The sequence below is a fragment of the Tenrec ecaudatus genome, chromosome 8 (assembly GCF_050624435.1).
Source record: "Tenrec ecaudatus isolate mTenEca1 chromosome 8, mTenEca1.hap1, whole genome shotgun sequence".
NCBI lineage: Eukaryota > Metazoa > Chordata > Mammalia > Afrosoricida > Tenrecidae > Tenrec > Tenrec ecaudatus.
The window spans coordinates 159,052,573-159,070,875 of NC_134537.1; positions in this window are offsets into that span (position 1 = coordinate 159,052,573).

Genomic DNA, 18,303 nt, shown 5'->3' on the forward strand with positions numbered 1-18,303 from the left:
TTTTAAACCATATATGATTACCAATTTTTGTTCACACTACTGCCTCTTATTCGGTGCACAGGTTCCACACGAGTTAAATGAAGTACTCTGGAATTTCTAGCCTTCTTATTAGTGTGATCCACAGATATAGCTTTACATAGTCAATAAAACACAAGCAAACATCTCCTTGGTGTTGTCTGTTTTCAACCAAGATACATATGTCATCAGCAATGACATCCCTAGTAGCATGTCCTCTTCTGGTTTCAGCTCCCTGACAATGTACTGTTACAACCCTTATTGAATGGTCTTCAGCAAAATTGTATTTTCATGTGATATTCTTTATATTGTTCCATTACCAATACATTCTTTTGGGTCACCTTCTTTGGAGTTGGTGCATATAGATACCTATTCTCTCTCTAACAGGTAGCTGTCTTGGCATAGATTATTACCCAATCTTTTATTATTTCACCAGTTTGTCGAAGCATTTAAATAGATATTCTGTCAATTCCTGGTGCTGCGTTTTTCACTGCAGCTAGAACTTCTGCTTTCAGGACCACTGGTTCTTGATCACATGCCACCTCTTGAAGTGGTCGTGTGTTCCTGTCCTTCTTTTGGAGTTTGACAAATTATCCATCATCTCTTCTCCTAGGGGCCTGTGTGTTCCATCTAATGAGGTGTACAGTCACCTATGTATAACCCAATGCCTTCCCATGGAACATCGTGATAGTAGAAGTTTAGTTTTGAGAAGGCTTACTAGAGTTGTAGAGGAAATTTTCATCTTACCAACTTTAACATCCACACACGCACTCACACACTTGGCCTCCCAATGGAAGGAGTAGCCACGTTTGTCATTTTTTATCTCAATCCTTGGTTATGGAGTAAGTAAAGGACATTTCCAAGTGCTTGCCAGACTAAATCAGTCAAATCACTACTTAAAGGATGGCCTGAAGCAAGCTTTCTGTTTGTGTTACATCCATCCTGGGATAGGCAAACTGTGGAGCCAATGCCACCTGGTAGAAAAAGATCATCTGGATGTCTGGATAAAACCTCTGAGAATATTCTGGGGAAAATTCTTGGTGAAAATGGAATTACAAAATTCTCAATGATGCATAACTTAAACATGCATGTGACCTTTTAGGACAATATGTATGTCCAGAAAGGCCTGAGATCATCTAAGACTTTCTCCGTTAGATCTACTGGCTCAGGGTCAGCTGGGTTATGAAGTGTTCCAGCATAGAATCATACTGCAAAGACTGAAGCATTGCTTTTATTTCTTTTCCTCCAATAGAGTTCCTTCTCAAACATTATAGAAATGTAAAAAACATGTAATGGACTATTACATCGTTCAAAATTTTACAGGGAGAGAATACAGGAAGGAAGGAGAGAAAGCAGAAAGGAAGGAGAGAAAGATAAAGATAGGGAGAAGAAAGGAAGCAAGAATGAGGTGGTGGAAGAAAGAACAAATATCACAAACAGTGTCAAAGGGAAAGACCTAAGTCCTAGAACAACTCTATTAAAGTATTCATAAGTCCCATTATCAATAGCAGCAAATCATAAGACAAACAGACAAATGGACAAAGATGCTAACAAAAGGGTCAAAATAAGCTAACCAAAACCATCCATGAAAATGACTAAAGATTGGGTCTGATCAACTTGAATTTTAAAAGAATTGCTCTAAATATAATCCACGAAGTAAAGGACAATATGAACAAATAAATAAAGAAAAGTATGAAATAATGGAAATAACCGTAATAGGTCAAAATGTTGCCTGGATCTGTGACAACTCTATAATAATACATGTTGTCTAAATCTGCGGTTAAAGCTACTGTGCCCATCCATCCCAGGGAAGACCGAGAAGTGAACTGAAATGAATCAGCTCAAGGAACAGTAGAATAAATAAATAGCAAAGTATAGGAACCTCATAGATCTAGACCAATAAATGCACTATGGGGGTGCCAAGAGAGGGAAACAAGAAAAGGATAGAAAAAAATTCTTTAAGAAATAATTGCCCAAACATTCCCAATTTGATTAAAGAGGTGAATTTGCACATGCAAGGAGCTCAATAAACCCTAAGTAAAATAAACAAGAGGCATAACATGCTGTGTTCTTTATATCCAAACTGCTGGAAACAGAATCTAAAAAATCCTGAAAACAGTGAAAGAAAGATGAACTGGTACACCAAAGATCTCCAGTAGGATTAAGCACTGTTTTACTTCAAACGACTATTAAGGTTAACAGGCAGTCTTGAAAAAAAAACAAACATGATATTCAAGAATCCTACACTTGGGAAGTTTCTTAATAAGAATGGAATTAAGACATTCCCAAATAAGAAAAACAGTACATTATTACCAATCTGCTCTAAAAAATTCTAAATGAAGACATAGACCTGCAGCTTGAAAAATGTAGTCATGAGTGAGTAAAATGAATCAGTGTGAAGAAATACAGACCTGCAAAGGGTAAAAGTCACACAAAACTTTGGGGGAAAAAAACAGTTACAGATTACAAAATATGCAGTGTGATATGCCATTGATCACAGAGCTTCTTCCGAACTGGGGACTATTTCATTCCGTTATGCATTATGGATAAGGAAGGCTCAAAGACCAGCTTGGTGGTAGGCAACAACCAAATGACGAAATACATCAAGACAATATTCACCAAATGACTGCTAATGTCATGCATACTTAGGTGACCAGACAATGTTTACGTACAGACGGACCAGCTAAGGAGCCATAAATCCAAATATACTAAGTGGAATATCATTGAGCTTCTAGGTCTGGCTATCCATCTGGGGAATTTCAGAAGAAAAAAAAAACTTGATAAAGGATTCTACATCGATGAAACTGGAAAAATCCACAACTGAAAATGAGAAAGTATGGGGCAAAAGCTAGTGGGGAATCAGTGTGCCAATTTCTACTACATTAAATCCTGCTGGATTTAAGACTACAGCTGGTCTACATGCCATTTTCAGAGAAATGGGTTTTACAGTAGTGTGAATATTCCACTCTCAGATAGTCATCATAACCTAATAAGGAATAAAATTGGTATTATTTGATATCAAAATGCCCTACTCTGTAACACCAAAACAAAACAAACCTACACACTTTTCAAACAAACAAGCTGCAGGTCTTCCATACTAATCTCATATATCTGGCAACGCTTTAATGAAGTAATTATACAAATGTTGAAGAAAACGTTCACAGAACACAGCAATACTCTCTAGCTTGTATTAGGAAGCTTGACATGAAAATCTAAAAATGATATTTTAAGAAAACACAATTTAAAGACAATTTTCTCTCATAAATATACATGCAAAATTAAAAAGAGAAAATGCACACCAATAAGACATGTTAATAATTGCGCTATATGTATCTTATTTTATTGAAAATGAAATAAGATAAAATAAGAGCTCCTCAGAGCACTAAGACACTCACTGCTTATTCGATTACATGAAAGAAGCATTACAATTTGTGGGTATGGTGGAGTATTTTAATCATGATTTGAGTCATCTTTTGCACATGCACAGAGAACCATTTGCAAATCAAATGAGGTAGTTTAAAGACTTGGCTAGAAATTAATCTGGGGAGTGTTGAGCAAACTCATGGAAACAAGAGTAGCCAAGAGCTAATAATTGTTACAAAACTGAGCAAGGAGTACCTAGGTTTATTACATTCTCTCTGCTGTTTAATATCTATGTGCTATTCATATAGAAAGTTTTAAAATGAGAAAATAGCCCCATAGTCAGTCCGACACCGTAGCAGGTGCAGGTAGCACGGTTTTACAGGTAAAGCATGGAGGAAGTCTGGACTCTTGGTGTGTAGTAAGGGCAAGAGACAAATGAGGGACTCCTAAGAGAGTTTTTCACTGCCGTTCATATACGGTAGGGCAGGCAACTTCTACTCCCATACCGTTCACCAGAACGAGGCTGTGTCCGTGTTTGACTGCGAGACCTTTGAGTATTCTGAATACAACATTGGAAGAGAGCAGGATATTGATAGCGCTGGCAATACTTGCCATGATTTTAATGGATCCTTAATAATAACTGACACTTTTTGAGGCATTTTATTGCTTATTATTGCGTACCAAAGAGCTGGTTCCAACCCATAGCGACCTTATACACAACAGAAGAAAAGAACACCAGTCCTGGGCCACCCTCCCAGTGAGTTCTACGCTTGGACACATTGTCCCGACGCTGCGTCTACCTGTTTCCGTCAGGGTCTTCCTCTCCTGCGCTACCCATCTGCTTTACTAAACCTGATGTCCTCCCCCGGGACGGGCCTCTCCTGACAACATGCCCAAACTGTGGCTTATTTAAATGGGTGTAAACTCATAAAGTTTTCTAAATAAACCTGAAACGACTGCGTAGGTTAATATTCTTGTTTAAAACATGAAGGGATTGTCTAAATGCATTTAATGAGGAAGAGCTTATATTCAAGTCTTCTGCCTCAGATATTTCTAGTGTAAGTGTTTTCCTCAGAATTAAATGGGTTTATATTTTCGAAGCACTTTGCATGCTGAAAAAGCGTTAAGTAAGTTTTTTTTAATTTCTCTCATAAAGAAAGAGACTCGTTAATGTTGCTTCACACTCTGTGTGAGGGCAGTTTTGTATACTTTGGGAATAAGAAGCAGAAAATGATCGTAAAACCCTAACTGTATCTTCCATTGGGGACTTCCTTTGCCAAAAGGAGCCAAAAGGTGTGTCTTCCCTTTCCTCTAATCAGGATTTCGTCTACTCCCTTCCACGTTATTAGCCCTCCCATCTCTAATCTGAGGTCTCAGTCTGCCAGAATAACTAGCCTGAAATAGGCCTCCGCTGTGCTCACAGAGTGAATAGTCATATGCCAGTGCAGAAGCAGTGTTTCTGTAATTGAGAATCCCAGTGCCATTTCCTAGACTCATAAAACAGATGGCAGCTTCCGCCGTGTGCCATAGTCCCAGCACCGAAGCTTTCTGGTCCTTTACATCAACGAAAAACAAACAAAGAATTTCTTCGAATTGTGTTTCTAAGGAGGCATTCCCAAACGTAGAGCTACAAAAATGAAAGTGATGGGGCACGATCCCATTGGAAAAATTGTATCTGTACTAATTTGTATAGACTTGTCTAGACACATGGCAAATCCCTTGGCCTCAGTGAAATACGTGCAAACCCCCCGCATTTTGCTCCACCCTTCATCGTCCTTTTAGCTTTCTAGACCGTTCATGATGTTATTCCCTCAGGCTAGGAGTCAGTCATTTTTATCTATATTAAAAGATCATATTTCATGTATTATTGCTGAATGGTATATAGATTTACTCAATCCCTGTATCTGTAAGTAATAAGAATTTCCTCTGCTCTCTATGGTTACTCAATTAATATCTATATCTATATAGATATAGATATTTAAGTAACATAATTTTGTACTATATATATAAATGACTTTGACTATATTGAACTCTTGAAATATTTATCAATGTTGTTACTTGATGTTTCCTGAGAGAGGTGGGTGACATAAAGTTTTCTTTCTAGTACCAACTTCAAGGGGGGGCCGTCTGGCCCCAGGAAGCATCTCCTCAACTTCTACAACCATCAGAGTCCAGACTAGAGTACATGGCTCTGGGGAAGGCACTGCACTCTGTAACATATGGGGCTGCATGGTCAGAGTCAACATGGCAACAATAAGTTTAACTTTTTACCCTACAGATAAGTGCAATTCTGGTTTTCTCTCTCCATATTGAGATTGTAGGTAGTGCAGTAATGGAAAGAAGAGTACTATAGCACAATAAACCTACATTGTGAAAAGGGTCACATAAATGATAAAGAACATGGGTGTCAACTCTATAAATAACTTTCTTATATAGAAACGATGAAATCTCATGTGCAATTCGAATTAACACACAACTTCATTCCTTAGAAAATAAAAATGCTTGCCCTTGAAGGGCCTTCCCCAGACAATTTCAGTAATATAATTATTTTTCTTTTGAAAGCTCAAAAGGCTTCTGCTATGTTACCTTTATGATGAAGGACTAAAAATATAGCTGAAAAGAGATTTTAAAAACAACAGAAAAAGTGATTTAACATACTTCTAAATACTTCACACTTTAGTACAAATGCCCAACTGTTTTAGACAATCATCTGTGTGTCGTCCTGGCTGAAGAAAGTGTTAGAAAATGCAGTTCTTTTTTCTGCAGCAAATCACTCCATTTTGAAGTGACCAACAGAACTCACTTGATCAATAATATTTTAAAATCTGGTGAGAATTAGCAAAGTCCCTCTGAATCTGTAAATCACTTGTGTAGAGAGTAATCATGTTTGGCTTTATGGTTTCTAATTTTCATAATAGTTGCCTGTAAGTATTAAAATCCTAAATAATTTTCAATTTGCATACCTATTTTTAAAAATATGATAATACTTAAGCTTAATTAGGGTTTGAGTTATCCTCATATTTCTTTAATTTTTGCACAATCTAAAAATGTGACATTAATGTTGCTGTTAAAGAAATTTATATTCATAAACAGATTAATAGGATGTATCAACTCTCCCTTTGGACAAATGTTTTACTTGTTTCTTTCTTTTCAGTTGAGTTTTTTCTCTGATCGGCTTTGCTGTTTTTGTTGTTTGCTTCTTGTTCTTGTTTCACGTGATTTTCTAAGTGTGAAATCCAGGTAGGTAAACCTACAGAGACTAACTGGGTGAACTACCTGGAGACACGCAGGCCAAGTTGGGGGGTATGGGATGCTAACAACAATGAGTTCAAGAAGAAAATGTTCTGTGATTCACGGAGGTGACGATGACACAACTCTTTTAAATATGATTGAACGATTCACTCAGATGAATTGTGAATCATATGCTGATGGAACTATAAAGGAAAAGGGACTGGAAAATGCTGTGGTGGGTGTTACTAAATGCTTCCTGGTGAATCCCGACTCACGTCAACCCTTTCTCAGCGTGACTCAATACTGCTTAGTCACGGGAAGTCCTCGCAATCATTATGTTTGAGGTCATTGGTAGAGCCACTGTGTCAATGAATGTCTTTGAGAGTCTCTGTAGTCTACCATGAATAATGCCCTTCTCTAAGATGTCTACAGTACAAGAGACAAAGAACTCACCATAATCATCTGTGAAGCATTGTTCTTCTGGGGTCCACGGCAGACTGGGTATTCTTCACCCATAATTCAGCTACATCATGTCTCCAGTCTTTCGTATTGAGCAGAGAGCTTTCCCAGGATACAAGCTGGTTGAAAATGCAATGTCTCGTGTCAGGTGCACCAAATGAGTCATCAAAGTGACATTGTTGCCTTTAATCCATTCAAATGGATTTTATAGATTTGGCTAACAAAATATATCATTTGAGATCTTGACTGGTGATTCTGTTAAGTTTCTCAGGTGGGAAATACCTTGGTTCTTGGCTTCACATGAGAAGAATTCATGCCGAAGTCTGGTTTGCGATCTCTGTGGGTGTTTATAAAGGACAGAAGTTCCAGCTTTTACAGTCACGAACACAGCGACCTCATGGGACCTCTCACCCACACGTGGCGGACTGGCATCAGAGAGAGAGACCCAGCAATGCCGAGCAGAAAGCCGAGAAGGTGCCGAAGGGAAAGAGAGCAGTGGTCTCAAGGCTCTGGCCTAAGTACCTTTGGCTAGTAGGTGTGGTCGAGGGTACTAGTTGACCCCACTGGCTGAATTAAGCCCACCTGGCCTAGTTTGCGCGCACCCAGGTGCACCGCCTCCCTGAATTGGCATATGCCCCTTAGCCTTTATTGGCTTCCAAATTCCTATAGGTGAGGGCCTTGGCATGGAGAGGAACAACACCTGGTTTCTGTCTCTGGCTACCTAACCATTCCACAGTGTTAAATGAGGAACCGAGTAAGATTACAGCCTTGACAGCTTCGGTCTTCTTTGTTTATGCCGATGCTGTTCTTGGTCCAGTTGTGAGGGGTTTTGCTCATTTTCCATGGAGGCTTCCTGCATACTGTCGGATGTTGTTTCACAAGTGGCTCTATTCCTCTTTACTTTCAGCAGACAAGGATGTGCCATCCCCTCATGCCAATGGAAATTCAGTACCACTGAGTCTATTCTGCTTCCTAGTAACCCCCTAGTGACACTATAAGACAGAGAACACCCACATTATTGGGTTTCCAAAGCTGTGCATTTTTATCACAGCAGAGAGCCTCAACTTGCCCTGAGGAGCAATGTAGGAGTTTGAGCTGCAGCCCCATTTGCTAGCCCAGTGAGTAGCAAACTGATATCAGGCCTCTTATCTCAGCCAGCAGAGTGCTAATGAGACTTCCTGTAATTCGCAAAGAGCGTTCTTTTTCATACAGCCCTGCAATCTTTACAGGAACTCCACACCGGGCCTTTCTTTCTCAGTGCCTGTGGGTAGGGTCACTAACAGAATCATAGCTGGTCACTCACTACTTATGGCCCCAACGACCTCCTGGCGGAGAACTTTGTGGAATACAAAACATACACCTACATCTCACCTCAGAAGATACACAAGCTTAGCCCTAACACTGTGCCATTCTATTCCTTGACGTATGAGCTATACTTATGAAATATTTTCTTCATTTTGATAGTAAAACTTGTAGGACTATACCTAAGTAGTTGCCACATCCTGCAATTTCTCTCATAATCATTTGGCACATCCTCTTTATTTTTTCAAGTAAAATATCCTAGTTCACAAGTAACTCACTATGATTGATTTCTACTTTTACCATTAAGGCTTTTGTATTATAGATTATCCATTCCTGATGTTGGACTATTTTTATTTGTAAAAACATTTAGATAGACAACAATGTAATTTAACAGATCTATTAGTATGTTATTCCAGCTCATTATAGCCATATGTGCAAAAACTGAAACACCGCCCTGTCCGGCCCCATCCCCACAATGGTTCTTATGTTCGAGCCCCTGGTTCCAACCACTCTGTCCATCTGTCTTGTAGGGGATCTTCCTCTTTCCCACTGCTCCATCTTTGCCAAGCAGGATGTCTTCTGCAGGAACTGGTCTCTCCTGACAACGTGTCCAAGGAATGTTAAAACGAAGTCTTCCATCCTTGCCCCTAAGAAGCAATCTGGCCGTACTTCTTCCAAGACATACTTGTTTCGGAAGGCTACACTATGTTCGACATTCTTCATCAGCACCGTAATTCGACTGCACGGATTCTGCAGTGTCATTCTTACTCAATGTCCAACATACACGTACAGAGGAGGATGCTTCGTCTGACATGTGTTGGGACATATTATCAAGAGAGGCCAGGACCTGAAGAGGCCCTCATCCTGGGAAAGCGGATGAGCAGTGCAAAGAGGAGGGCTCTCGATAAGATTGACATGCTGCCTGCAAACAAGGGCTCGAGCGTAAGAGCAGTTGTGAGGATGCCGTGGGGCGCTGCAAGTTTTGTTCTGTTGTCCATGAGATCACTATGGGCCAGAACGGACTTGATAACAGCCACAGGAGGGTATGGAAAATACCGGGGTCGGTCAGGTGCACTTTCATCCTCTGAGTTGCCTCCTAACTTTTCAACACTCTAAAGAAGTCGTGTGTAGCAGATTTACCCAATGCAACAGGATAATTGTAATCTCTAAACTGCTGCCTCCACTAGCATTGATTGTTGGTCCCAAATGAAATCCTGACGACATCAATATTTCTTCCATTTGTTGCAATGTCAGCTATTGGTCCAGTTGTGAGGATTTTGATTTTGTTTGCGTTGAGTCGTCATCCACACTGAAGGCTGCAATACTGGATCTTCATCAGCACGTGCTTCAAGTCCTCCTCACTCTCAGCAAGCAAGGCAGTGTCAGCTGTGGGTTATAGGTGGTTCGCACGCCTTCCTCCATTCCAGATGCCACATTCTGCATATGCTAGAATATATCTACAAATTCAGTAGGTTTAATAATTTCCATAATCATTTCATCTGTCCTTAAAAAATTAATGTTTCTCTAAAATGAATGAAATTCTACATTCCGTTTTGTTTCCTTTCTTCTCAACCAGGTGGTAGTCACTCCTCTGAAGCTGCATTTTCTTAATTCTTGTTGAATTTATTTAATTCTTGTACTTTTTTACAGTAATTAGAACATATGAAATGACAGAAACATATAGTATTAATTTTAGGAGAATATAATTTGCATAGCTCTCTTTATAAAGTTTTCAAAAAATTCAATGTAGTTTTCAAAGTCTATCCAAAATAATAGGTCATTTGAATAACTACCGGCGTGAACAATTATGTTTATTTTCTCTAATTTTGTCCTAAAGTACCTTGGGTTTTTTTTCAAAAATTTTTTGGTAAAATGTGAAACAGTGGTTAACATTCTTAGACACATTCCTCATTCAGTCTTAGGTATATTCTGTGATTTCCATACTTCACTGGCTGCTTGTTTTCGGTCTCATTTGCTTACTCTCCCTGCTTTGAGGTTATTATTGAATATTTCTTCTATAGTTCAAGCCACTTCTGAAACTCAGAATTCATCCAATTCAAGACTTTAAGCCCATTCTTATAGTTCACAGCTCCTCAATACATACTACATGACATTTTCCCAAACCTCGTATATCCACCTACCTACTTGCTGCTCTTCACTTAGAAATGTAAAGCATATTCCAGACTTCAATTATGAAAGGCAATCTTAAATGCCACGCTTCTTCAGAATATCCTATAGGCTACTCTAACTCGGGAAATGTCAACATCATGCAACTGACCACTAAAACAAGAAGCATGGCACAATCTCCAGAACTCTGGCCCGAGTCCTGAAATTCACAGTGATCACCCCACCTCAATACATGCAATACTTGATTAATTGCCTAAATGATCTCCCTTCTACTCTGCCAAGGCCCCTTCAACAAATATCTAAGAGAAACCAGAGTGAGCTTAACTTAAATTGCTTTTCAGTATTGCCTGGTGTAAAATAACCTCCTAATTAAGTCTCTCCCAAAAACTTAGAATAAAAAGTGATCTATGCACCATTGCCTCAAAATGGCTGTAAGTACAACACAGATCTATGATTTCTTCTCTAGCCAATCCATATGCCTTTGACCTTGTACCTTTCCCGTCTGAACCATGCATCATTCCCATGCTAGTCTCTATCCAGTTAAGAACCCGGTGGCATAATGGGCTATGAGTTGAACTCCTGATTGACTAAACTCACCAATGATTCAGAGAGAAAGGGCTTCTAGCCTCAGAAATCCAATGGGAGGTTCTACTCTGCCCTTTAGTTTAATTATGAGTCAAAATTGACCAGATGTCAGTGAGTTTGGTTTGGTTTCTGGTTTAGTCTCTATTCAAATTTCAACTGAATAACACTGCCCTCTTCACTTCTCCAACAACTAAGACCAACGCTCACCTAATACTTTCTTCCTATTTAAAAAAAACAAAGATTCAAAGACTTCCTTAAAAAAAACAGTGCGATCTTGTTATCTTACCAATATGATGGAGACAACAAAAAAAAGTTTGTTATTGAGGAGAAAAGATTTAAAATATTTGGCCTGTGATGTGTTTGCTTCGTTTGCTTATGTTTATTTTATGCTGCTTTCATAATTTTGCACAGAAATAATTCCATTTTGTTAAATATGATAGCCCTACCATGTATGGAAGGCTTTGATTCCAAATGTAAATTTAATATGCAGGTCCTGAATGAATGAATAAATTAATATCCAGTAGTAACATCCATCAGCTAACAATTTAGGTGTATAATCAACTTTATCACATTTTGGAAAATTGTCCTTTTTAATGTTTGTCAAAATGATTTTCCAAACAACATAGTATTAGTTGGCAATTGTCCTCGTCTCTGCGACTTTTAACTGATGGCAAACATTTCAGAGCTACAAAACAAGCATGTGTATAAGTAGAACCACTAGTAATTCATTTTCTTTCCCTTATTACTACGAGGCTGAGTAGCATTTCATTTGTTTTCTTGCCAATCAAATATCCCAGCACATGTGTGTGTGTGTATAATTTTGTTAAAACAAAACTTTATGTAGCATCACAATTCAGACTCGCTGCAGTATTGACATCATTATCAAGAAATAAGACTTCAGTTCCCTCAGAAAGATATTTCTTGTGGAGATATATATCCTTTTTTTTAAGGCTAGCATGGGCCCTATCAATCAAATTATGATCATGAACATATTTAACTTAATTTAGATCATGCCTAAAGAAACTGACATATTTTAGAGAGTTATTTATCAAGAGAGATTCCAGTGAGATTTTTTCAGTCCCTTCCAATTATCTCAGGCACATAGTAGGTATCAGAGTCAGTAAACAGCCAATTACTTTTGTAGTCAGAGAAGCAAATCAGTTCTTAGTTTTCTACCATCTAGTAACAAACCACTTCTGATAACATAGAAAGGTCTGCAGAGGTTTCAGTGCAAACTTCTAGCTTTTGATTATTGTCTGCAGAAAGATGTCTGCGGATTTATACGATGGAACATTGTTCTCCCATACCCTGGCCTTCTCATGGTTCTAAATTTGATAAAAGGCAACTCAATTCTTCCCGCAGGAGACTTCTGACCTACAGAAAAGAGGAAAGAGGATCATCGGATGAAGTTGCAGAAGTTAGCAAAAGTCACTCAAAGGACAGTGCCACCCGGGAAGATAGAGGCTGGCAATACCTGAGGAATAGCATTTTCATGGCCGATGCTGGAAAGATGGAGCGTTCCTCTCTGGAAGCATCTTCCTGCCACTCTAGCTGATAGATGAAATGGTATTAAATCAATTCTGGAACTTGATGTTATTTCTAGGGAGGGCAGAGAAACCTTGTGTTTCGTTCTTTTTAATAAATGGGTTATTTAATTTTCTTTTCTTCCAGGGATAAGAGATTATTACAAAATTCGTCTGCGTGTGCACTGGGCTCATTTTAAAGTATATTGTTTCAAGAGAAATTGGAATGATTTACCTCTCTCTCTGTTTTTTAATGCGATTTTAAAAGACATCATTGAAAGAAGCTCACTAATTTTATAGAGCCTTGCCAAAATTTTCATTCAAATTACATAAATGTGTATGGTTGTAAGCCTTTAACAAACACAGCTGTATCTCATCATACCATTATAAACAGGACAGAGATTCTGAGGGAACAAACACTGCTGTAAAATCATAAAGATGGTGGATGAATAAAACTGGCGATAAAATTGTGGGAAATGTGTCCCAAAGGGATAATATTTATTACTATGTTCCAAGACACTCACATTCATGTCTTTTGATTGATTTTTTTTAACATAGAGTAAATGTAATGGGGATTTCTTTAAAGGCTGAAATAAAATATTGCGAATTATGAATTGGCGAAGCTTAATGCTTCTTATTTAGCCCCGGTGTTGCTGCCTCCTTATTTTTGGGTTTTGCAGGGTTTCTTTCTTTTCTTTTTAAATGAAGAGTTTTCACTCCAGGTGAGAACAAACAAGCACTAACATGAAGGGAGCACCTCAGAATCACCAATCGTAAATATCAGGTAAAATAGAAAGAAGTGCAATGGTCTCAGTTTTTTAACCTATTACTGTCCTGCCAATGACCCTTAAAGAGAGGTTATGGATGCTCTTAGTCCCAGATTCTCCAAAGAGAAGACCCACCTCCTTCCTCTCTATTTCCTTTGTAATGATTCATGGTTGCACATGCTTATTTGCCATTTCCTCTTAAATTGTAGCAATAAAATTTTTAACCCCAGATCAACTGAGATTATTTTATAGAAAATTGTGTTCACTATTGTTGTGAGGTGCCATCAAGTTGGCTCTGCCTCCCAGTGACCCTACATGCTCATGTACCCCAAAACAGAGCACAGCTGGCTACGGTTTCCAGTGTCTATCAATCCAGTAGACTGCTTGTTTCATATGCATTGAGTGCATTAGAGAGATGACTATAGGAGATCAAAATGACAAACCTGACAAAGATGCTTAAGACCTTGTCACTTGATCTCCCTCGGATGCATGTTGGGCCTGATGTGGCTTTTCAAAATTGTGGGTATTGGAGGGGTGTTTGTTTGCTCAAATTGGGGCTTATCTCAGATGCATTTTGTTATTGAGGGTGAGCCTCTTGAATTTTTATTGCATGTTTTTACCGCTGTTCACTATATGAAACCCAGGGTAGATGAACATACAGAGACAGCAAGAAGATTGAGGGTCTCTGTGGGGCGGAAAAGGGGCAGTGGGTGGAGGGGCTTAACGGGAGCTCATGTCAAGGATTTTGAGAAGGAAGAGCATGATCTGAAACTAATGGTGGCCGCAATTCTACAAGACTGCTTGATGGGATTCAATTATGGAACGATATGATGTCAGTATTAATATCCAATAAAATGGTTTGGGGGCAAAAGAGAGAGAGAAAAATGCGAGTGAGCAGGTGCTGCATTCTCTGCATTGACTCAACTTTGGCGACATGACTGGAGCAAAGCACGTGGGCATGGAGCCTTCAGGAGGATCTCTATTTCCTGATGGGGGAGGACTCAAAATAAGACAAAAGAGCCACAACATTCTAATTGATCTGAACAGGAATGTGCTAGCAATTATTCTAGGAAAATCGGAAGTGAGGAAAAATAAAATGAATACACATCAATATCCTAGGCAAAAGTGAGCTGAAGTGGACTGGTATTGGTCATCTTGAATCAGAAAATCGTATGATTTATTATGCCGGGAATAATACAATCAAGAGGAAAGGCATAGAATTCAGTGTCATAACAGACATTGTGAAAATCAGTCTTGAGGTACAATGCTGTCTGTTCTAGGACTATATTTATGTACCTTCAAGGAAATCTATTCAATATGACTGTTATTCAAATATATACATCAAGCACAAAATCTAAAGATGAAGCGATTGAAGAAATCAGCCATCTTCAGTTGGGAATCAATCAAACAGGTAATCAAGATGCATTGATAATTATGGGCAACTGGAATGCAAAACTGGGAAACAAAGAAGGAAAAATAGTTGAAAACTATGGAGTTGGTGGTAGAGACAAAGCTGGAGATCACATGTTAGAATTTTGTAAAACCAGTGAGTTGTTCAGAGCAACAACACAAATGGTGACTATATACATGGACTTCTCCAGATGGAATACACAGAAACCAAATTGACTACATCTGTGGGAAGAGATGCTGGAGAAACTCAATATCATTAGCTACGACCAGGCCAGGGGCTCTCTTGGACCAGATAATCAATTGCTCATATATAAGTTCAGGTTGAAGCTGAAGAAAAATTTTAAAGTCCATGTGAACCAAAATACAACCTTAGTCTATCCCACTTGAATTTCCATATTTGTATCAATTCCAAAGAAAAGTGACCCAACAGAATGCTCAAACTATGGAACAGTAACCTTGATATCTTACACAAGTGAAATTTTGCTTAAGATCATCCAAAGGTGGTTATAGCAGTTTCTTGACAGAGAAGTTCAGGCCAGATACAGAAAGGACCATGCAACAAGGGATATCATTGTTTGTGCCCAATGGATCTTAGCTGAAAGCAAAGATTATCAGAAACATGTTTACTTGTGCTTTGTGGATTATGCCAAGGCATTCAATGGTATGTATCATAATAAATTATGAATAACTTTGAGAAGAATGACAATTCCAAAGCACTTCATTGTAGTCATGAGACAATTGTACCAGGATCAAGAGGTAGTTGTGTGAACAGAACAAAGACTACACATAGTCCACAATCAGGAAAGTAAGACTGTTATTTTGAAGACCAAGTTTCACCTGACCCAAGTCATGGTATTTCCAACTGCATCCTAGTCATATGAAAGTTGGACATAGAATGAGAAAGACTGAAGAATAACAGCTGCAATGGACTTGTGGAGCTGGTGAAGGATATTGAAAATATCATATATTGCTGAAAGACAAACTCACGTGTCTTGGAAGAAGTACGGCCAGAGTTCTCCTTAGAGGCAAGATGGTAATACTTTGGACATACCAGGAGAGGTCAGTCCTTAAGAAATACATCATATTTCATCAAGTAGAGAGGCAACAAAATAGAGGGAGACCATCCAGAAGATGGATTAACCCTACGGTTGCAACAATGGGCTCAAACATAGGAACAATTGTGAGGAGGGTGCAGGACCGGGCGGTGTTTTGTTCTCTTGTGCACAGGGTTGCTATGAACTGGAGCTGACTGAATGGTACCTAACATCAACAACATGTTGATGCTATGTTTTAAAGTTATTAAATTGGGGCATCTGCCTTTTTTCCCAGAATTATCTCCTAACGTGAGAATGGCATGGCTCACAGGCCAACGGTTTTAATTTCTTTCTTCTCAATAACTGGTGTTAATGATTTTTTTCTCTTGAATCTATATTCTCGATCCTATTTCTACTATATTAAAATGGTTATAAATTGTAGGTGTGAAAACTTGTATTTTTACTTTGAATCAGAAGCCAGAAAAAAACAAAACTGTATTAGATAACCAGACGTCCTCAAACTACTGCCCCCCACCCCCACCTGAGACATTTATCCGGCCCACCAGGTGTTTTTGCCTTGTTTGCTTCTTTTACTTCAAAATAAGATATGTGCAGTGTGCCTAGGAATTTGTTCACAGTTCGTTTTTTTAAACTATAGTCCTGCCCTCCAATGGGTCTGAGGGACAGTGAACTGGCCCTCTGTTTAAAAAGTTTGAGGGCCCCTAACTGATAAACCTTCCTCCTAGTGGTTGCAAAGATGGATAGAAAGTAATTAAAAGAAGGCTGATTCTCCAGGAATTCTGAATTTATCCCTAGCCATTCCTCACTAACTTTCTGCCTGAGATTCGAGGGCTCGGCACTGCTTACGTATCCGTATCTCCAAGACTTCTGAGGAGTACTGAGGAAACTGGCATTACATACAAGTCATTCAAAAATGTGTTTTCATAATTAAGAGAAACTCTTGATAGCCCCTACTTACATGGCTCTCTTTCTCTCCTTATCTCCAGTTCAAAAACCATTGTGTCCACCCTTTTATAATAAATGGAGACCACTTAGAGGCTTTAAAGTACTTCCACAGTGAAGCTGTAGTAGTGTAAGATTTGAAAACTACATGTACCTTTCTACTAACTCAAGCTGTTTCTCCATTAGCCCACAACAAGTCTTCTTAACACACTTTGAAAAATTATCTGTTTCTGTTACATTTTTTATCTGTGTCTCCAGACACTTGTTTATTTTATCTTTGAAAAGTCGATATATTCATCTTTAATATGCTATGCCATATCTTTGTTAAAATACTCATGATCATTTCTCAAGTGGGATGAATTATTCACTCTCTACTTTCCTTTTGGGGTAAATCCAACTAAATAGTCTCCTCTCCCCCACCACGCTTTTTACACATTGAATGAATATTTTGATTATGTCTTTCAGGTAAGTGCGAGGGGCCTGATAAACAGTGAAGAAGAGTACACACTACATCTCCAGAAGAAGCTGCATTGAATATGCTGGATGGACCATCTGCATTGAATATGCTGGATGGACCATCCGCATTGAATATGCTGGATGGACCGTCTGCACTGAATATGCTGGATGGACCGTCTGCATTGAATATGATGGATGGACTGTAACACTGATCCTTATAAGGCAGCGGGATGAAGTTTACAATGGATTTGGCCTATTGCATTCACTGTGCTGTCCAGGAAGCTTTCCCAGACCCCGGGGAATAAGCAGGCGATAGATCCAGTATGCTTTCCTAGTAGCTTCTAAGTGTTTTATCACTCAGAACTGCACACATTTAACATGATACATTATGCATACACATGACTGCTTTCTCCACTTGGGTGCTAAATCTCAAAGACAAGGTTCTTGTGAACCAATCATAGTTGTCTAGATATTCCTGGCAAACTTAATGACAGGAATATGGTTATGGATATTTTATATTGAGTTTTGTTGTTATTCCATAGCTGATATTTACAACATCGTTTTAAATAAACTGAGACATACAACTATCTGTTTTGTCTATTCCTCTTCATCTGTTTGGAAATGAAGGGAGGAAGATATGAAGGGAGTTAGGTGTACTTAGGTTTCTGTGGCTAGATACACAATATCTAACATTGGACAGATAACGATTACAAACGGTTTACTGGCCGCACACAATCCTGGACCAGGGTCGGAGAAGCTTACACATAATGGAGGACTGAAGCTGCAGGACGCACTCTGGGACAGAGGGAACTAGGAGAGTCAGTGGGGAGCAGACTTTGAGTCCTCTGGCCCCATGAAAGGCTGTGACTGGCTTGTCTGAGTAGTTGTAGAGAATGGTCAGGAGATGACTCTTTCAGGCTGAGAAATGGGCGGGCAAAGCTGATAGAGGAATTGGGAGGCATAGCTGATGAAGTCAGGAAGTTGATTGTTAGGGTTTAAGGACCTTGTGAGATGCAAGCAAAAGAAAACCTTAACAGAGTATTTTATTGGGAAAAATAGTTTTTTTCC